This window comes from Oncorhynchus nerka, linkage group LG23, assembly GCF_034236695.1.
Source record: "Oncorhynchus nerka isolate Pitt River linkage group LG23, Oner_Uvic_2.0, whole genome shotgun sequence".
Taxonomy (NCBI): domain Eukaryota; kingdom Metazoa; phylum Chordata; class Actinopteri; order Salmoniformes; family Salmonidae; genus Oncorhynchus; species Oncorhynchus nerka.
The window spans coordinates 42,734,044-42,756,803 of NC_088418.1; the positions used below are offsets into that span (position 1 = coordinate 42,734,044).

Consider the following 22,760-nt stretch of genomic DNA (forward strand, 5'->3'; position numbering starts at 1 on the left):
AGGAGAGAGGAGAATGGAAAGGGAGAAATAGAGAGACATGGTTAACCTCATATCGGAGGGGTCAAAACACACAACTCTCAGTGTTTAAAACAATAAGCAGGTATTTACATTGTTTTCAGATGCTATTTTGGTTCTTTAAACTCAAATGATTGAGGCACTAAAAATAGTTGCCTTCTGGATATATTGTGAGAGTACATGATCTACCAAATAGTTAGCACACAGAGCCAGAGTACTATCAAATATTCTGGTTTACTGAAATCCGCCAGACTCGCTCACCCTACAGATGTAGATCTTAATTTGATCACCATGTTGCAGGATAACTTTCCTGCAGTGTATTTGAGGTTAAAAAAAAGGCTCCTGAAGTTTGTAATTTCCACATAAAAATTTCAGACTTGAAAAATGTATCAACTCCTACAAAAATCTCCAGAATGTATAATCCACATAATAATTCAAATGTCCTGTTGCCGCAGGATTATTTTCCTACTTTAGCAAACTGGCTCAAATTAAGATCCTACATTTGTACATCCAAAATAGTATCATTGATTAGCCACAGAAATTGATGCTTTTTCTACATCAGCCTTGTCTGTGGTTGTCTGAGTTTGTGATGAGTTTGTGATGATGCACTTCTGAAACGTGTACAAGGGCAGAAAAGTATACTTATCCTTATCCAGCTTGACTGTGGACGAATCAACAGATACAGTACGGACTAATAATAAACACTTCTTCTGAAACTAACCAAACTGGTTGTTAAATCCCAGAGTTTTTCTATTTGAGGTAGGCTCTTTGGCGTAGGGACTCATCATAAGCAAAAGTCTAATTTTAAAAAGTAGGACACAGTATTCCCACACCTGCATGCCTTCAGACAAATGGCACCCTCAACTAGCCTTCAGAGAGAGAGAGAGAGAGAGTTAGAGAGGGAGAGAGTTAGAGAGAGAGAGAGTTAGAGAGAGAGTTAGAGAGGGAAATAGAGAGATAGACATCTATAGAGAGAGAGATTTATTTTCCATCTGCAAATGAGTGTGTGAAACAATGGGAGACGAACGAAAGAGGGTGAATTGTTGCAACAAATGATATTGCCATATTCTGTCATGACACCTATGATATTCAGATCTAGTAATAAACCATATGCAAGAAAGATACATATGTTTTGATCCATTCACAGCAAATTGGCCAGTGTTAATGTTTTTCAATTTAACATTTATAGTGTTGATTCAAGTGTTAAATTAATACTCAGTGGTATAAATGAACCCTGGTGTTGGTGTTAATAACCTGGTAATAACCAGTGTTGAGTGTGAGAGTGTGATTATTTCAGCATTCTCTCCCCCGTATGCCCCCCTAGGCATAACTACAATAACATAACCAAAAAAACGGGTCACAACTCCTGCAGCTCTGTCGCACGCTGGGTATGTACATAGTCAATGGTAGGCTTCGTGGGGACCTCTATGGTAGGTACACCTATAGCTCATCTCCTGTCAGTAGCACTGTTGACTACTTTATCACTGACCTCAACCCAGACTCTCTCAGAGCATTCACAGTCAGACCACTGACACCTGCATCAGAGCACAGCAAAATCCCTGTCTGCTTGAACAGAGCAATACTCAATCATGAGGCATCAAAGCCAAAGGAACGGAATAATTTTAAGAAATCCTATAGATGGAAGGAAACCTATCAAAAACCTATTAGGCAACAACAAATTGTTAGACAACTCCCTGGACAAAACGTTCCACTGTAATAGTGAATGTGTACTGTAAACTTTGCAGTAAAAACCTAAGCAGTATATTTGGTCTCTCAGCTTCCCTATCAAAACAAAAAAATTCAAAACAGACAACCGAAGAAAATTAACAAAAATTACAAATGGTTTGAGGAATAATGCAAAAACCTAAGAAAGATATTGAGAAACCTATCTAACCAAAAACATAGAGACCCAAAGTAATGGCTCTCATTGGTGGTAGAATGAGTGGACCAAAGCGCAGAGTGGAAACTATTCATGATTATTTATTCCAAAAAAACACTCAAATAAAATAACAAAGTCAAAAAATGAAAGTGCACAGTTCTGTCGGGCACTAAACAGAAAACAAGATCCCACAAACTCAGGTGGAAAACAGGCTGCCTAAGTATGACTCCCAATCAGAGACAACAACAGACAGCTGCCTCTGATTGGGAACCACACTCGGCCAAAAACAAAGAAATAGAAAACATATAATTTCCCACTCGAGTCACACCCTGACCTAAACAAACATAGAGAATAATAAGGATCTCCAAGGTCAGGGCGTGACACCCATAAAATCTGAGCTACGCCTTCACTATGGTGCATGACTAAAACAGTACAGAAATACACTACGGAAAAAGAAAGAACAACACGTCAAAAATCAGATCAATATAATTGAAGAATCCATAGACTCTAACAGCTTCTGGGAAAATTGGAGAACACTAAACAAACAACAACACAAAGAGTTATCTATCCAAAATGGAGATGTATGGGTAAACCACTTCTCCAATCTTTTTGGCCTATAACAAAGAAAAAACAGCAAAAACATATACAAGATCAAATATAAATCTTAGAATCAACTATTAAAGACTACCAGAACCCACTGGATTCTCCAATTACATTGAATGAACTACAGGACAAAATACAAACCCTCAACCCAAAATGGCCTGAGCTGTTGATGGTATCCTCAATGATGGTATTCTCAAAATCCTCTACCACAAATTCCATTTGGCTGTAATTAAACTCTTTAACATCATCCTTAGCTCTGGCATCTCCCCCAATATTTGGAACCAAGGACTGATCACCCCAATCGACAAAAGTGGAGAAACATTTGGCCCCAATAACTACCGTAGGATATGCATCCACAGCAATCTTGGGAAAATTCTCTGCATTATCATTAACAGCAGACTCTTACATTTCTTCGGTGAAAACAATGTACTGAGCAAATGTCAAAGTGGCTTTTTACCAAATGATCATATACAGACCACGTATTCCCCCTGCACACCCTAATTGATGATCGTGGACTTCAGGAAAGAGCAGAGGGAGCATTCCCCTATCCACATTGACGAGACAGTAGTGGAGAAGGTGGAAAATGTAAGTTCCTCAGCTTACACATCACGGACACACTGAACAGTTTGATACAGATAGCGTGGTGAAGAAGGAGCAACAGCACCTCTTCAACCTCAGGAGGCTGAAGAAACTTGGCTTGTTACCTAAAGCCCTCACAAACTTTTACAGATGCACAATTGAGAGCATCCTGTCGGGCTGTATCACCGCCTGGAAAGGCAACTGCACCGTCCTCACACGCAAGGCTCTCCAGAGGGTAGTGTGGTCTGCACAATGCTTCACCAGGGGCAAACTACCTGCCCTCCAGGATGCCTACAGCACCCAATGTCACAGGACATCGTTTTGACCTAGACTACACAAAAAAACTATACATACCTTGGCCTAAAAATCAGCGCCACAGGTAAATTCCACAAAGATTCTAACATAAAATTCGACATACCAATTAGGATCTGACAAAAAATACTTGAATCAGTTATAGAACCCATTGTCCTTTATGGTTGTGAGGTCTGGGGTCCGCTCACCAACCAAGACTTCACAAAATGGGACAAACACCAAATTGAGACTGCATGCAGAATTCTGCAAAAATATCCTCTGTGTACAATGTAAAACACCAAATAATGCATGCAGAGCAGAATTAAGCCAATACCAAAAAAACAGAAAAGAGACGTTAAAATCTACAACCTAAAAGGAAGCAATTCTCAAACCTTCCATAACTAAGCCATCACCTACAGAGAGATTAGCCTTGAGAAGAGTCCCCTAAGCAAGCTGGTCCTGGAGCTCTGTTCACAAACACAAACAGACTCCACAGAGCCCCAGAACCGCAACACAATTAGACCCAACCAAATAATGAGAAAACAAAAAGTTAATTACTTGACACATTGGAAAGCATTAACAAAAAAACAGAGCAAACTAGAATGCTATTTGGCCATAAATAGAGATTACACAGTGGCAGGCCCAAACTGACCCTCATTTAAGGAAAACTTTGACTATGTATACTCAGTTTGCATAGCCTTGCTATTGAGAAAGGTTGTATTAGGCACACCTTGCTCTCAAGAGAAGACAGGCTATGTGCACACTGCCCACAAAATGAGGTGGAAGGTGAGCTGCACTTCCTAAACTCCTGCCAAATGAATGACCATATTAGAGACACATATTTCCCTCAGATTACACAGATCCACAAAGAATTTGAAAACAAATACAACTTTGAAATACCACAGTCTGCCATCACAGCAGCAATATTTGTGACCTGTATGCCACAAGAAAAGGGCAACCAGTGAAGAACAAACACCATTGTAATTCTATTTTCCCTTTTGTACTTGAACTATTTGCACATATGACATTTGAAATGTCTTCATTCTGTGTAATGTTTACTGTCATTTTTGGGGGGTTTATTTCACTTTTGTTTATTATCTTCTTCACTTGCTTTGGCAATGTTAACATATGCTTCCCATGCCAACAAAGCCCTTAAATTGAAATGTAATAGAAATTGAGAGAGAGAGAGAGAGAGAGAGAGAATTGATGCATTTTCAATGTTGCTTTGTGTATCACCAAATTAGCTTGAGATGATTTCACTGCAACACAACTCACCACGTCCAAAGTGCTTGACATAGGCTTTTCAAAAAGCTGTCTGTAAAATATAAGCTCCCTGCCCGCTCAGACTGTAATTCCAAACATCCTGGTAGTTAGTCATGAGAGAAAAATACAATTTCAGAGTGACTGTTTAGGACCATTAACACTGTCAGTGTTGCTTTAACACTGGATCATTTTCTGTCTGACTGTAACTTACAGAGGTCACCTTGAATTTCTATTAGAATCTAGCATAGATCATAGAAGCAGTTCCCTCCTATTCATGAGACTAGATAAAACAAATGTAAAAAAAAAAACATGTTCTGTGAAGAATTACAATAATGAATGTCATTCTAAGATTAAACAACATTGCTAAACACTCACGATTCCCATTGCCGCATTCTGCAATCAATTGAATGAATGTTTTACATCTGAATTGTTCCATTGCAATAAGAACCACACTGTAGCTATTTGTATCAACACAAACAACACTTGAACCCAACTCAGCAACCAAATCAGGAGTGTCGTAACATAACACGCCTTCAGACAAAAGGCCTAATCAGTCCTAATTGTGTATCTAATGGAGAAACGTTGAGCACTAGTAATCAATGCTCAATGGGATCCGCTTCAGGCCTATATTCACATTGCGTCGTGTCTCTTTCTCTCCCTGTGCTGTGGTTGTTCACACAGTGACCACACAAGAGCACTCAATTATGCCCCTTGACAGGCTTCTCTTGCTTTACATTCACATCCATGCACGCTCGTTCACACATACTCACTCAAACTCTACATTTTTTTTTTTAAATTTGACCTTTATTTAAATAGACAAGTCAGTTAAGCACAAATTCTTATTTACATTGAGGGCCAACACCGACCAAACCCGGACGACGCTGGCCCAATTGTGTGCCGCCCAATCATGGCCTGTTGTGATACAGCCTGGATTCGAACCAGAGAGTCTGTAGTGACGCCTCCAGCAGTGACGCCTCCGCTGCGCAACTCAGGAGCCCAACATTTAGGGCCCCCGCCAGCCGCTAGCAGTCATAGACAGATAAATCTATCCCATACAAAACACTGAGGCGCAGTTCATGATGGATACGTTTCAGGAGAAAAAGTAATCGAGCTCAGCCCTTGGAGGAAAGAAAAGAGAAAGAGAGAAAAAAAATGAAAAATGTCCATTCACTGCAGGTGAAATGGGAAACTTGTTGGGAGTCTTTCTCAAGGACTCGCCAAGACAGACGACCCTCAATTGATAAAGACATGCTGTGGAGTCTGACGTGTGTCCTAAATGGCAACCTATTCCCTATACATTGCACTACTTTTGATCAGAGCCCTATGGAAAAGGATTCCATTTGTGACACTGACGTTGGTACTGTTGACTAACCCCATTCCGTACAAATTTGCACAACCGTGGCATTCAAACGAGGCTGTACATTAAATTGTGACGTGTCATGATGTAACGTACAGCACGCATAATGCCACTCATTCTCTGTCGTGCAGCCTCTCTTCTCTCGCAGACTAAAACAATAAAGAGATATGGTAAGGGGGATACCTAGTCAATTGTACAACTGAATATGCATTCATTTTTTTGCGTCATCACTGCAAGCCATCATGACTCTCAAAAGCCGTGACAGCCGCTGTTTACTTCTGAAGATAACATTAGCGCCGCCATAAAAACCTGATTCAAATTCGACACAAACCTTCAAATAGGTATTTAATGACACATTACATAAACTCTTTGTGCTGTTTTATTTACATTTTAGAGGCGATAAGTTTGACAGATCGGATGGAAAAAGACGTTTCCCCACACAACATACAGTGGGGCAAAAAAGTATTTAGTCAACAACCAATTGTGCAAGTTCTCCCACTTCAAAGAGGAGAGAGGCCTGTAATTGTCATCATAGGTACACTTCACATTATAGGATTTTTCATGAATTTATTTGCAAATGATGGTGGAAAATAAGTATTTGGTCAATAACAAAAGTTTATCTCAATACTTATTACTTGTTATACAGTGCCTTGCGAAAGTATTCGGCCCCCTTGAACTTTGCGACCTTTTGACACGTTTCAGGCTTCAAACATAAAGATATAAAACTGTATTTTTTTGTGAAGAATCAACAACAAGTGGGACACAATCATGAAGTGGAACGACATTTATTGGATATTTCAAACTTTTTTAACAAATCAAAAACTGAAAAATTGGGCGTGCAAAATTATTCAGCCCCCTTAAGTTAATACTTTGTAGCGCCACCTTTTGCTGAAATTACAGCTGTAAGTCGCTTGGGGTATGTCTCTATCAGTTTTGCACATCGAGAGACTGAAATTTTTTCCCATTCCTCCTTGCAAAACAGCTCGAGCTCAATGAGGTTGGATGGAGAGCATTTGTGAACAGCAGTTTTCAGTTCTTTCCACAGATTCCACAGATTCCACAGATTCAGGTCTGGACTTTGACTTGGCCATTCTAACACCTGGATATGTTTATTTTTGAACCATTCCATTGTAGATTTTGCTTTATGTTTTGGATCATTGTCTTGTTGGAAGACAAATCTCCGTCCCAATCTCAGGGCTTTTGCAGACTCCATCAGGTTTTCTTCCAGAATGGTCCTGTATTTGGCTCCATCCATCTTCCCATCAATTTTAACCATCTTCCCTGTCCCTGCTGAAGAAAAGCAGGCCCAAACCATGATGCTGCCACCACCATGTTTGACAGTGGGGATGGTGTGTTCAGGGTGATGAGCTGTGTTGCTTTTACGCCAAACATAACGTTTTGCATTGTTGCCAAAAAGTTCAATTTTGGTTTCATCTGACCAGAGCACCTTCTTCCACATTTTTGGTCTGTCTCCCAGGTGGCTTGTGGCAAACTTTAAATTACACTTTTTATGGATATCTTTAAGAAATGGCTTTCTTCTTGCCACTCTTCCATAAAGGCCAGATTTGTGCAATATACGACTGATTGTTGTCCTATGGACAGAAAAGGAAAGAATGAATGGGGCCATGTATCGTTAGATTTTGAGTGAAAACCTCCTTCCATCAGCAAGGGCATTGAACATGAAACGTGGCTGGGTCCTTCAGCATGACAATGATCCCAAACACACCGCCCAGGCAACGAAGGAGTGGCTTCGTAAGAAGCATTTCAAGGTCTTGGAGTGGCCTAGCCAGTCTCCAGATCTCAACCCCATAGAAAATCTTTGGAGGGAGTTGAAAGCCCGTGTTGCCCAGCAACAGCCCCAAACATCACTGCTCTAGAGGAGATCTGCATGGAGGAATGGGCCAAAATACCAGCAACAGTGTGTGAAAACCTTGTGAAGACTTACAGAAAACGTTTGACCTCTGTCATTGCCAACAAAGGGTATACTGTACTTGGAACACAAAGTTGGATTTTGGTTAACGGGCTTATATCGCGGTGAAGAGAATGTCGTGTTTCATAGTTTACAACCAATGTCTGTTCACTTGGGCGGGGCCTCTGAGTGAGCAGAGTTTACTCTTATGACAAACCGTTCTCTCATTAAGAAGCTAAAATTACATTTAATCTTTTCACAAATAGTTTCAGATTTAAACATTTTAATTGCACAACAATTCCATGTGAATCTGATAACTAGAATGTGTGGACTTTCCAAGATACAGTTTATGTCGTCCTATCATCAGTCATAATGTCTCAGACGCCAACTGATCTGACATCAGAATTCATGAAGTACCAACACATATTTTCAACTGGTTGGATTACCGAAATATGGTTCCGTTTCACACCTTTTGATGTTACCAGATGTTAAGGGATTTTCAACAGTTATGTCGGTATAGTAGAGAGAGGAAAATGGGGAAAGGTATTTATGGGGATCGTTAACCTCCCCCAACAGGCCAATGTCATGACACCTGTTAGACTATTTTTCCTTCTTTCTGTCTATAGTGGGCTACCAGCAGTATTGGCCTATACAATATACCATGTAATCAGTGTTTTATTTTTATTTATAATTATTTATTTTAAAAAACACAAGGAAGGGGTCACATTAAAGTATTAGAACAGGAAGGACAAACAATACAGCATCAAGACACTATCAAACAATACAGCATGAAGACACTATCAAACAATACAGCATCAAGACACTATCAAACATGTATCAGTCGGTCCGCAACAGAGCCATCCTTATGTGTGAGGTTGCGTGTGCATGATAGTGATATAAAATACATGTCATAGTTTCCTTTTTTATGATCTTGTGAAACCCGAACCCTCCAAGATCCCCCCCCACAGTTCCCCAATAGCTGTCCCTCAACCAATCGGGACCCCTCCCACAGTCCCCACAGCAACCAAGAGAATGAACTAAAGAGAAAAAAGGAAAAGACAGAAGAAAACAGCAAACAACAATGACAAAAAAATACATTTAAAACAAAGGACATCAAGGACAACTGAAATCATAACAGCAATGCCAACTGTATATGTTTTTGTGCATGTCTGGCACTATTACGTGTATGTGTGTGTTCTTGTCTGTGTTTATTTGAATGAGAGTGTGTGTATATGCATGTGTACAAACACCTGCACGGCATCAGCCTCAGGCAAACCGGCATTGGTTGTAAAAACACTGCCACTTAGTGTCATTCAAATGTACTTTTATTATGTTTTATTTAGACTTTTTTCCCACAAACTTCTCTCACACAGCAACTCCACTCCCACTTGTCTCCAATTCCACATACCAACCCTCAGCTTCCCTCAGCCCATCCCATCATTCTATCTCTCACACAGCAACTCCACTCCCACTTGTCTCCAATTCCACATACCAACACTCAGCTTCCCTCAGCCCAGCCCATCATTCTATCTCTCACACAGCAACTCCACTCCCACTTGTCTCCAATTCCACATACCAACCCCCAGCTTCCCTCAGCCCATCCCATCTATCTCTGCTGGCCACCCACTTCTTGTTTCTACGCAACACATAGCTTTCAACTATGCTATGATGTTTAATGTACAATTTCAAGCTATCTAATCGAATAAAATCTACAGATTGCTTGTTGAGGATAAATACTTTTACTAAGAGTATTAGTATATTAGTAATGGACTGATCCGGTCTCTCTAGATCTCCTAACAGTATCTCCTATTTCTAGGGTAAATTTTAGATCAATGCTATGCATTTTCAGCCATTGAGACCAGAAACAGGCTACCTGAGGGCAATACCAAAATAAATGGTCTATTGATTCTGTATCCTCACAACATAATCTGCAGAGCTTCGATGATTTTATGCCCCAAATATTCAACCTTTTGTTGGTGGCAAGAATTCTATATAATAATTTTTGCTGAAAATCACAAAGCCTTGAATTTTGCATTGTTTTATATATCAACTCATACACCCTGTACCATGGAATTGGTACATCAAACATCTCTTCCCAACTATTTTGCAATCTGTATGGCACAGTTGTCAAGGGCAAGCGGTGTTATGAAATAAAAATACTCCCCCAAACACTCCCCTCTTCCCAGCCCAGTCCAGGAGATGTCATTTGGTTGATGGAACGTATCTGTGGATAAGTTCATGTGGCGGTAATAAAAGGTGGAATAACATCATTACACCCACGGTGGGACAAGGTGAAATGGTGCACCACACTTATGTCAACCAGCCTGAGAGAGGGCTGAGATGATAAATCCTGGCTAACATAGAGAGAAGGGGTTGATGAGAGAGGGATGGCCTGGAAATACTGATCTACCAAAGCCTGCGATAGGATGGGGATGGATACAGCAGGATTCTCTGTACTGATGCTCGATCTGCTCACATAATTATAGCTAGGAACCATCTATTATAGCTGATAGGGCCAGCATCAGTGGGTAAAGCCGACATCTGGAGTGCTGCTGTTGGTGTACTACCATAAAATAATGTTTCAAGATGTCATGGCTCTCTCCGTCTTTCTGTTATCTGTGTCTTTCCACATCACACACACACTGACTTAAATACACACAAACATCTCTTAGTTGTCCCTTTTTCTGAATCCATGCCCAAGCCTCCAACCACTCCTCGCCATCAATAGGGTGCCATTTGGGACAAACCTAGTATCTCACCTATTCTCTACCACGCTCCTATGCTATAAGCATGACACACTCGTCCACTATGTGTACGTGTATTCAGTTTGTATGTGTGTGTATGCCTACAGTATGTGTGTGTTATGTGCATGCATGTGTGTGCGTACATCTTCGCGCGTGTGTGTTCAATGGTCTACGTGTGCAGGCTTTCTTTCGTCTGTGTGCTCAGACTGACTGTGCATCAGGAATAAACATAAATCCTAGCTTTGAAATTAGCCACAAGCGCCTTTCTCTCTCTCTCTCTCTCCCCTTGCTGTCTCTCTGATTTGCATATGATTATTCCACCCATTTGCTGGCTTAATGAATGTCTCGTGTTAAAACCTGCAAAGACTTTTAAAGCCTGAGGTTGTACTGCATTGAATTTGTGTCCTAAATAGCTCCGTCACTCATGAAGCTTCGGGAGGCTGTGATAACGAGATAGCATGCCGACACACATAGCAATAATCCTTGTTTCCTATGCGTTTAATGGTGGCCCACGCGTCCCTGGAGAGGTGTTTGTGACAACTTATGATCTTAATAAATAATTTATTATCAATGATATCAAGGATATGAAATACTGTATGGCAATACTGTGTGTGCAATAAAGGAAGACTGTAAAATGCAGGCTATATTATAAGATTGTTACTGGTCATATTTTAACTGGATATATTTTTACTAGGCAATTTCTTTTGACCTTGAGTTATGACATACTGTATGTATAGGTTGATTATTGCATACCGTATGATGTAAATGTACTATAGATGTTAGTGGTTCAATATCCAAAGGTTTCGTTTCAATCCTTTGGAACATTTCTACAATGTAGCATAGCACATAGAGTTTTTGTAGGTGCCATTTTGGTCCATAATTGGCAGTTCTTTGACATGCCAGAGCTCATGGTGTCTGCCAGTGCCCACGGCGTGTGCCTGTGTGTGTGCCTGTGTGCATGCGTGTGTGTGTGTGTGTGTGTGTGTGTGTGTGTGTGTGTGTGTGTGTGTGTGTGTGTGTGTGTGTGCCTGTGTGCGTGCGTGCGTGCGTGCGTGCGTGCGTGCGTGCGCGCGCGTGTGTGTGTGTGTGTGTGTAAAGCAGGGATGTGAGGTCTTCAGTGATATCGTACACTTGCAGATGTGCTCTGACATCTCCCCCCCAAACACACACGCACACACACATAGCCTGAAGATGCAGTAAGCCAGAGGAGGAAATGTCAACCGGAACAGGAGTCTTCGCCGATGGAGATCATTTAATAATAACTCTGTTCTGCTGGGACCTCCGTCACTACATATGCACCTGACAGACAGCAAGCCCCGTCGGCTGCTCCTTCCCAAACATTGAAAGATTTTGCCATTCTGTTTTTTTGTTTTCTATATCAAGCCATTATGTGTAGTGCGTTATACATACTTTTATGCTCAGAAGGAAATATAATAATATATACCGTACCGGTCAAATGTTTTCGAACACCTACTCATTCAAGGGTTTTTCTTTATTTTCACTATTTTCTACATTGTAGAAGAAGACATCAACACTATGGAATAACACATATTGAATCATGTAGTAACCAAAAAGTGTTAAACAAATCCAAAATATATTTGAGATTCCTCAAAGTAGTCACCCTTTGCCTTGATGACAACTTTGCAAACTCTTGGCATTCTCTCAACTAGCTTCACCTAGAATGATTTTTTAACAGTCTTGAAAGAATTCCCACATATGCTGAGTACTTGTTGGATGCTTTTCCTTCACTCTGCGGTCCAACTCATCCCAAACCATCGCATTTGGGTTGAGGTAGGGTGATTGTGGAGGCCAGGTCATCTGATGCAGCACTCCATCACTCTCCTTGGTCAAATAGCCCTAACTGTCACACCTTGATCTGTTTCACCTGTCTGTGTGATTGTCTCCACCCCCCTCCAGGTGTAGCCCATCTTCCCCATTATCCCCTGTGTATTTACGCCTGTGTTTTCTTGCCAGTCCGTCTTGTTTGTTCAAGCCTACCAGCATTTTGTGTCTCAGCTCCTGCTTTGTCCAGTTTCTCTTATTCTCGTCGTTTTTGACCCTTGCCTGTCTTGACCCTGCACCCGCTCGCCTGAACCCTCTGCCTGACCCTGAGCCTGCCTGTCGTGCTGTACCTTTGCGCCACCTCTGGATTATCAATCCCTGCCTGCCTTGACTTGTCGTTTGCCTTCCCCTGTTGTTACAATAAACATTGTTACTTCACACAGTCTGTACTTGGGCCTAACCTTGGTACCTGATACCTAACACAGCCTGGAGGTGTGTTCTGGGTCATTGTCCTGTTGAAAAACAAATTATAGTCCCACTAAGCGCAAACAAATGGGATGGCGTATTGCTGTAGAATGCTGCGGAAGCCATGCTGGTTAAGTGTGCCTTGAATTCTAAATAAATCACTGACAGTGTCACCAGCAAAGTACCATCACACCTCCTCCATGCTTCCCGGTGGGAACCACACATGCAAAGATCATTCGTTCACCTACTCTGCGTCTCACAAAGAAAGAGCGGTTGGAACCAAAAATCTCCAATTTGGAATCATAAGACCAAAGGACAGATTACCCACCGGTATAATGTCCATTGCTCGTGTTTCTTGGCCCAAGCAAGTTTCTTCTTCTTTTTGGTGTCCCTTAGTAGTTTATTTGCAGCAATTTGACCATTAAGGCCTGATTCACGCAGTCTCTTCTGAATAGTTGATGTTGATGTCTGTTACTTGAACTCTGTGAAGCATTTATTTGGACTGCAATCTGAGGTGCAGTCAATTGACAATTTCTGAGGCTGGTATCTCTAATGAACTTATCCTCTGCAGCAGAGGTAACTCTGGATCTTCCATTCCTGTGGCAGTCCTCTCGAGAGCCAGTTTCATCATTGAGCTTGACAGTTTTTGCGACTGCACTTGAAGAAACTTTCAAAGTTCTTGAAATGTACCGGATTGACTGACCATTACGTCTTAAAGGAATGATAGACTGTCATTTCTTTTTGCCTATTTGAGCTAATCTTGCCATAATATGGAAATAGGGCTATCGTCTGTATACCAACCCTACTAAGTCACAACACAACTGATTGGCTCAAACGCATTAAGAAGGAAAGACATTCCACAAATTCACTTTTAACGAGACACACCTGTTAATTTAAATGCATTTCAGGTGACTACCTCATGAAGCTGGTTGAGAGAATGCCAAGAGTGTGCAAAGCTGTCATCAAGGCAAAGGGTGGCTACTTTGAAGCATCTCAAATATATATAGTCTGTATCTGGTCTGACAACCATATACATATATATATATATATATATATACAGTATATCACAAAAGTGAGTACACCCCTCACATTTTTGTAAATATTTGAGTATATCCTTTCATGTGACAACACTGAAGAAATTACAAATTAAATTTGCTGTCCCCTCAAAATAACTCAACACACAGCCATGAATGTCTAAACCGCTGGCAACAAAAGTGAGTACACACCTAAGTAAAAATGTCCAAATTGGGCCCAATTTGCCATTTTCCCTCCCCGGTGTCATGTGACTCGTTAGTGTTACAAGGTCTCAGGTATGAATGGGGAGCATGTGTGTTTGGTGTCATCGCTCTCACACTCCCTCATACTGACTGGTCACTGGAAGTTCAACATGGCACCTCATGGCAAAGAACTCTCTGAGGATCTGAAAAAAATTATTGTTGCTCTACATAAAGATGGCCTGGGCTATAAGAAGATTGCCAAGACCCTGAAACTGAGCTGCAGCACAGTGGCCAAGACCATACAGCGGTTTAACTGGACAGGTTCCACTCAGAACAGGCCTCGCCATGGTCGACCAAAGAAGTTGAGTGCATGTGCTCAGCGTCATATCCAGAGGTTGTCTTTGGGAAATAGACGTATGAGTGCTGCCAGTGCTCAGACCATACGCCGTACACTGCATCAAATTGGTCTGTATGGCTGTCATCCCAGAAGGAAGCCTCTTCTAAAGATGATGCACAAGAAAGCCCGCAAACAGTTTGCTGAAGACAAGCAGACTAGGGACATGGATTACTGGAACCATGCCCTGTGGTCTGATGAGACCAAAATAAACGTATTTGATTCAGATGGTGTCAAGCATGTGTGGCGGCAACCAGGTGAGGAGTACAAAGACAAGTGTGTCTTGCCTACAGTCAAGCATGGTGGTGGGAGTGTCATGGTCTGGGACTGCATGAGTGCTGCTGGCACTGGGGAGCTACAGTTCATTGAGGGAACCATGAATGCCAACATGTACTGTGACATACTGAAGCAGAGCATGATCCCCTCCCTTCGGAGACTGGGCCGCAGGGCAGTATTCCAACATGATAACGACCCCAAACACAACTCCAAGACGACCACTACCTTGCTAAAGAAGCTGAGGGTAAAGGTGATGGACTGGCCATGCATGTCTCCAGACCTAAACCCTATTGAGCATCTGTGGAGCAACCTCAAATGGAAGGTGGAGGAGTGCAAGGTCTCTAACATCCACCAGCTCCGTGATGTCATCATGCAGGAGTGGAAGAGGACTCCAGTGGCAACCTGTGAAGCTCTGGTGAACTCCATGCCCAAGAGGGTTAAGGCAGTGCTGGAATATGATGGTGGCCACACAAAATATTGACACTTTGGGCCCAATTTGGACATTTTCACTTAGGGGTGTACTCACTTTTGTTGCAAGCGGTTTAGACATTAATGGCTGTGTGTTGAGTTATTTTGAGGGGACAGCAAATGTACACTGTTATACAAGCTGTACACTCACTACTTTACATTGTAGCAAAGTGTCATTTCTTCAGTGTTGTCACATAAAAAGATATAGTCAAATATTTACAAAAATGTGAGGGGTGTACTCACTTTTGTGATATACTGCATATATATGTGTGTGTGTGTGTGTGTGTGTGTGTGTGTGTGTGTGTGTGTGTGTGTGTGTGTTTAACACTTTTTTGGTTACTACATGATTCCATATGTGTTATTTCATAGTTTTGACGTCTTCACTATTATTCTACAATGTAGAAAATAGTGCAAAATAAAAAACCCTGGAATGTCCAAACTTTTGACTGGTACTATATACTGTATATAGAGAGCAAGTTGTTGGTACTCCCCTGAGTTTCTCCTGGTCAGGTTCAAATGTAACCATATACTGTTAAGAGATTGCTGTATAACATGACCCTGTTTAGGTTACAAGGTCCAGAAAAACAACTGGACCTTGTCGTTAGCCATCCTAGAATTATAACTCCTATGAGAGGACACACAGGCAGAAACAACAAGACAGCATGCCAGTACACGTAGCAACAATGAAAAGCACCACAGTACACGTCGTGCTACATGATGTCCCTGTTCACACTCAGGCTCCCAGATGTGTCAGCTCGACGGTTAACTTGAAAATGAAGAACCTATACAGCTGGTCTAAACCCATGACCCCTCAGGACCCGACACATTACACTCAATCCCCCATCTCTCTCTCTCGCTCTCTCTCTTTCTTCTCTTTCTCTGTGTGTCTTTCTATCTCTCGCTGTCGCTCCCTCATTCCGTCCCTTTTCACCCCCTCTCCCTCCCTCCTCCCTCTCTCTGTCTGTTGCCATCTCGCTCTCCTCTCTCTTGTGTGAATCAGGCAATTTAGCCTCTATTGACCTCTCCATACCAAACAAATCCACTATAAAGGACGCACAACCTTTTGGTTGGCAGATTTCCCACATAGCCCGTGTTTATTCCCCATTCTCACCACACAATACACAAAGACTGCTGAACACTAAACAGCCTTCAATTATGAAACAAGTATCTCTGAAACTGAACGGCAACAGCTATTTCTACTAGACTATGGACAAAAAGCTGGAAGGAATCACAGATCTCCTCAAAACCTTTTGGGTAAGAGCATTTAATTATACAAATAGTGTAAATAATCAAAGACTATCTTCACAAAACAGTTTTATTTTTTCAAAGATTTGAGTTTTCTAACCTTCACATCCTCTCTTTCGATATTCAACTGTGTACCATGAGAGGGACAGTGATGTTTGATTTGTAGTGTATGACATGATATACAGTAGTGATGGGGGAAGAAAATCACTACAGCTTCATATTGCGCTATTATTTTTGGAAGATATAGAGTAATTATACACACTGAACAAAAATATAAATGCAACATGCAACAATTTCATAGATTTTACTGAGTTACAGATCATATAAGGAAATCAGTCAATTGAAATCAATTCATTAAGCCCTAATCTATGGATTTCACATGACTGGGAATACAGATATGCATCTGTTGGTCACAGATACCTTTAAAAAAAAGTAGGGGTCGTGGATCAGAAAACCAGTCAGTATCTGGTCTGACAAGCATTTGACTCGTGCAGCGGGCACATCTCATTCACATAGAGTTGATCAGGTTGTTGACTGTGGCCTGTGGAATGTTGTCCCACTCCTCTTCAATAGCTGTGCGATGTTGCTGGATATTTGTGGGAACTGGAAGACGCCGTCGTATCCATAGCATCCCAAATATGCTCAATGGGTGACTTGTCTGGTGAGTATGCAAGCCATAGAAGAACAGGGACATTTTCAGCTTCCAGGAATGTTGTACAGATCATTGCGATATGGGGCCGTGCATTATCATGCTGAAACATGAGGTGATGGCGGCAGATGAATGGCACGACAATGGGCCTCGGGATGTCGTCACGGTATCTCTGTGCATTCAAATTTGTCATTGATAAAATGAAATTGTGTTCGTTGTCAGTAGCTTATGCCTGTCCATACCATGGGGCAAACCACTGGCCCACACCACACCACACACGCTGTTTGCCATCTGCCCTGTACAGTTAAAACCGGGATTAATCCGTGAAGAACATACTTCTCCAGTGTGCCGGTGTCTATCTACACACTGAAGTCGGTTATGACGCCTGTCCGGGTGAATTGACTCAGACAATCAGACCAGCATTCTGGAGTCACTTCTTCACTGTTGATGTTGAGACTGGTGTTTTGCAGGTACTATTTAATGAAGCTGCCAGTTGAGGACTTGTGAGTCCTCGTGTCTGTTTCTCAAACTAGACACTCTAATGTACTTGTCCTCTTGCTCAGTTGTGCACCAGGGCCTCCCACTCCTCTTTCTATTCTGGTTAGGGCCAGTTTGCTCTGTTCTGTGAAGAGAGTAGTACATAGCGTACGATATCTTCAGTTTCTTGGCAATTTCTGGCATGAGATAGCCTTCATTTCTCAGAACAAGAATAGCTGACGAGTTTCAGAAGAAAGGTATTTGTTGCTCGCCATTTTGAGCCTATAATCGAACCCACAAATGCTGATGCTCCAGATACTCAACTAGTCTAAAGAAGTCCAGTTTTATTGCTTCTTATAATCAGCACAACAGTTTTCAGCTGTGCTAACATAATTGCAAAAAGGTTTTATAATGATCAATTAGCCTTTTAAAATTATAAACTTGGATTAGCTAACACAACGTGCCATTGGAACACAGGAGTGGTGGTTGCTGATAATGGGCCTCTGTACGCCAATGTAGATATTCATTGGCTAACTGGGCTAGCTGCATTGTGTCCCACCACCCGCCAACCTCTTTTTTTACACTTCTGCTACTCTCTGTTCATCATATATGCATAGTCACTTTAACGATACCTACATGTACATACTACCTCAATAAGCCTGACTAGCAGGTGTCTGTATATAGCCTTGCTACTCTTTTATCAAATGTCTTCTTACTGTTGTTTTATTTCTTTACTTACCTACACACACACACACACACACACACACACACACACACACACACACACACACACACACACACACACACACACACACACACACACACACACACACACACACACACACACACACACACACACACACACACACCTTTATTTTCGCACCATTGGTTAGAGCCTGTAAGTAAGCATTTCACTGTAAGGTGAAAGCTGAGGGTTGTATTCGGCGCATAAACTTTGATTTGATATTCCATAAAAAAATCTGCCATTTCCAGCAACAATAGTCATTTACAAAATTAACAATGTCTACACAAGAATAAGGACATTTCTAAGTGACCCCAAACTTTTGAACGGTAGTGCACGTTTGGAACATATAATCGCACTGTCGAATTGCAATACACATAGAATCGTGAGAATCGCAATACATATCGCATCGACACCAAAGTATCATGATCTTATCAAATTGTGAGCTCCCTGGCAATTATCAGAGGTAATATACAGTATATTATCAAAGCTTCACACTCTCTCAGCCTATTGGTGTTGCTGGTATTATCAAACAGTTAAGCTTTAGGGGCAATACAGTCTGTCCCAAATAGTACCCTATTCATTACAATGCATGCTTAAAAAAATGGTCCACAAAAAAAGGTCCACACAACAAATAAGGGATCCTCAAGGGTTCTTTTGGAAGGGTGAAGGTTCTATGTGGAACCATAATGACTCAAAAAACTCTTTGAGCTCTTCAATGGTTCTTTTTAGTTCACAAAAAGTTTTTTTGGTATTTAAGTGATAATTCAAATGTGGGGGAGGTGGGTCATTCGAATATTTTGAGGCGTGGTTTTGCATACAGCTCTTTCTAAATTGTATTATATTAGAATTTTTCATTTTCATTTAATTTTCTTTCTCCCCTCCATACAAAAACCTATACACACAAAGAATGACTACATCTAATCTGCTCAGATCCGCATGCTAACACTCCCATCCCTACTTCCGGCATTATTGTTTGCCACACCTCTGTATGTGAAATCGTGAGTGAGTTTCATTCCAGTTTATCTACGTGTTGTGGCCAGGGATGACCTCAGAGACCCCCAGCTGCTCCAGCGGTAGCTTACTTAATTCAATTTGTCAATTAACACATTATTAATAACACCTGTGGAAATGTAACAATATAATATGGCAGAACAGAATTTCTTCCTTTCTTCAAAGGGATCTCCAAAGAACCTTTCAGATTGAGAAAGGTTCTTTATATAGCCATTATCAATAACCCTTTTTTTGGACAACAACCTCTCCCTCAACGTGATCAAGACAAAGGAGATGATTGTGGACAACAGGAAAAGGAGGACAGAGGACGCCAGCATTCTCATCGACAGGGCTGAAGTGGAGCAGGTTGAGAGCTTCAAGTTCCTTGGCGTCCACATCACCAACAAACTAACATGGTCCAAGCACACCAAGACAGTCAGGAAGAGGGCACAACAAACCTATTCCCCCTCAGGCGACTGAAAAGATTTGGAATGTGTCCTCAGATCCCCAGAAGGTTCCACAGCTGCACCATCGAGAGCATCCTGACTGGTATGGCAACTGCTCGGTCTCCAACCGCAAGGCACTACCGAGGGTAGTGCGAACGGCCCAGTAAATGACTGGGGCCAAGCTTCCTGACATCCAGGACCTCTACACCAGGAGGTGTCAGAGGAAGGCCCTAAAAATTGTCAAAGACTCCAGCCACCCTAGTCATAGACTGTTCTCTCTGCTACCACACAGCAAGCTATACCAGAGTTCCAAGTCTTAGGTCTAAGAGGCTCCTAAATAGCTTCTACCCCCAAGGACTCCTGAACAGCTAATCAAATGGCTACCCAGACTATCTGTTATCATCTATGCATAGTCACTTCACAGTTTTCCACAATTGTTTACACGTTTGCTGAATATTTGTCCCATTTTCCCATTTTCCCAAAACTCTAAACACAAAACACAAAACTCTGCAAATCTCTAGCGAAGCAAATGCTGCATTCAAAACTGTTTTTATCTTTTTCCAAAATGATTTTTCGCATCCAAATGACACACACACACGCCATATGAATAGATCTGTCTACCAACCAACAACACACTGATGTGCTCAACAGAAAACACTACTATGAATATCCCATCAGTAGGTTTATGCCTTTTGCACTTTTAGTGTTACACTGTAGCCGGTTGTAAAAGATTGTTACAGTAATGTGTACATACTCAAATATACATAAATAAACACTCACAAAGGCAATACAGTAACAAAAACATTGTCATTTATTTCCAACAGGAGAAAACCAGGAACAACATTCAGTAAGATAAAGGGTTCTCTGTACTATTTTTTTTTAAATGACAGTGACTCATTTTTTCAAAACTCTAAACACAAAAAGACAAAAAACAAAATATAAGAAAAAAGACATTAGGCTGCACCCTGCCTCCTATTTTGGTCTGGCCACAGCACCTCAGATACATCACAAGAGATGTTCTCCCTGGCTAAACAGCGGGGGAAGATGATGGATCCAGCCGCCTTAAACCCCCACATCAACTTCACCACATGCATCTTCCATTGCCTGGAGAAGAGGCATGCGTGCGAGGGGATGGCGGTCACACACCTATCGCCATGACGAAAAAACCTCTTCAATTGGGTTTAGGAATGGGGAATATGGTGGGAGGTATAGAACAATAAATTGTGGGTGGTCGATGAACCAGTTGTGGACCAGAGCAGCCCGGTGGAAACTCACGTTGTCCCAGATGACAACATTACTGGGCTGCTCTGGTCCACCCCTATGCTTGGCTGGAATGAGGATTCCATGTAGTGTGTCCAGGAATGAGATGAGAAGGGCAGTGTTGTAGGGACCAAGGTTGGTAATGGTGATGGAGGATGCCTTGCGGGCTACCGGCTAGGCACATGGTGATATTCCCTCCACGCTGTCCAGGGACATTCACAATGGCACCGTGGCCAATAATGTTCCGTCCCGTCCCCTTCTTTTGGCTAGGTTGAAGCCAGCCTCATCAACGTAAATATAAACGTGCTGAATTGCAGCAGCATCCAGCTCCAAGACTCTCTGAAACAGACAAGACAATATGTGACATAGACCTAAAGCAGTCAATATGGGTAGACACAATACACTGGATTACAGCACTGTAACGTGTCCACATAGTGCTGATATGATAGTAAATTCACAGTGTAGTACTTACTTGCACATTTTCAAAGCGCTGCTATTCAACCCTCTCTGAGTTGCGCTCAAATGGCACCTTGTAGACCTGTTTCATCCGGATTCGGTTGCGCTGTAATACAAGGTCCAATGTAGACAAGTCCACCTGGTGAATGCTATGTAATATTGTGCTGTCTGCAATTATGTGGTTCTGGATTTCTAGTAGTCTAATAGTATTTTTGCCACCACCTTGTTAACAAGAGCGGTTCCTGTTCTGGTGTGAACAGCCGGTGTCTTCCACCATGGCCTGGAGGTCTCTCAGTTCTGCAGAAGATCCACAAATATGATATGATTGATTACAGTAAGCAAAAATAATCATTTTTCTCTCAATATGAAATGACATTACTGTAACACTGGCCAACAATCACTGAGTAACATAGGCCTACTGATATGTCGGATTGCAGTATACTACAGTATCCATACATAAAGAGCATAGTGTAGATGGTAGGTAACTTACCGGTTGTCATTTCTGAATGTACGGATGATAGACGCAACCGTGTAGCGGCTCAGGTTGGGTTGTACTCTCTGCCCAGCCTGCCTCATACTCAATCCATGGTTTAGCACATGTTCAACCAATGTGGCCCTGATCTCATTGGAGACAACTGTCCTCCTCCTCCTCCTCTTACTCTCACTCTCACTCCTTCACCTCTAGCTCTTGCTTCACCATTGACTTCCATTTTCCTCCAAAACAGGAGAGCTCATCTGTGGCCTTTTATAGTGCTAAAGCTCTGATTTCTAAGTGAACAATTCTGCAACTAGTGCTTACACCTGTGAGGAGTGGGTGTTGCCAATTGGTGTAAAGAGCTTGGCATTGTGATTGGCGTTGCTTTCCAAAGGGACTGAAGATATTTTCATTTTGAATGTTGTGACTAATGTAGAGAACTGTGTGGTGTTTTGCAAAAAGTGTGATATAGAATTGAGAACTGAGTGTATAGCAGGAATTTCAATTTTTCAGACTTGGTTTGGGTATTTGGTCCTTGAGCTTTAGGTTTCGGTAATAGCGTTTCAAGTTCCAATTTTAATGTGTAAACAATTGGGTGAAACGGTAAATATTCTGCTGAGATTTTCTATATGTTTCAATCTGGTTACTGCAGAAATGCACAACATTTCCATCATTCTGTTTTGAATGTGTTTTTAACAGTTTAGCTCCTGTACAGGTTGTAAATCCAGGCCGCACTGCGTATTTCAAAAGTAACAACGGTTAAACTGTTAAATGT

At 41.7% G+C, this 22,760-nt stretch overlaps 1 protein-coding gene across 1 annotated transcript in view; it reads right to left on the minus strand.

Annotated features, from left to right (window-relative positions):
• Positions 1 to 22,760, minus strand: part of LOC115106861 (chemokine-like protein TAFA-5) — an 88,569-nt gene that overhangs the window by 19,765 nt on the left and 46,044 nt on the right. The gene's annotated exons all lie outside the window — the stretch shown is intronic.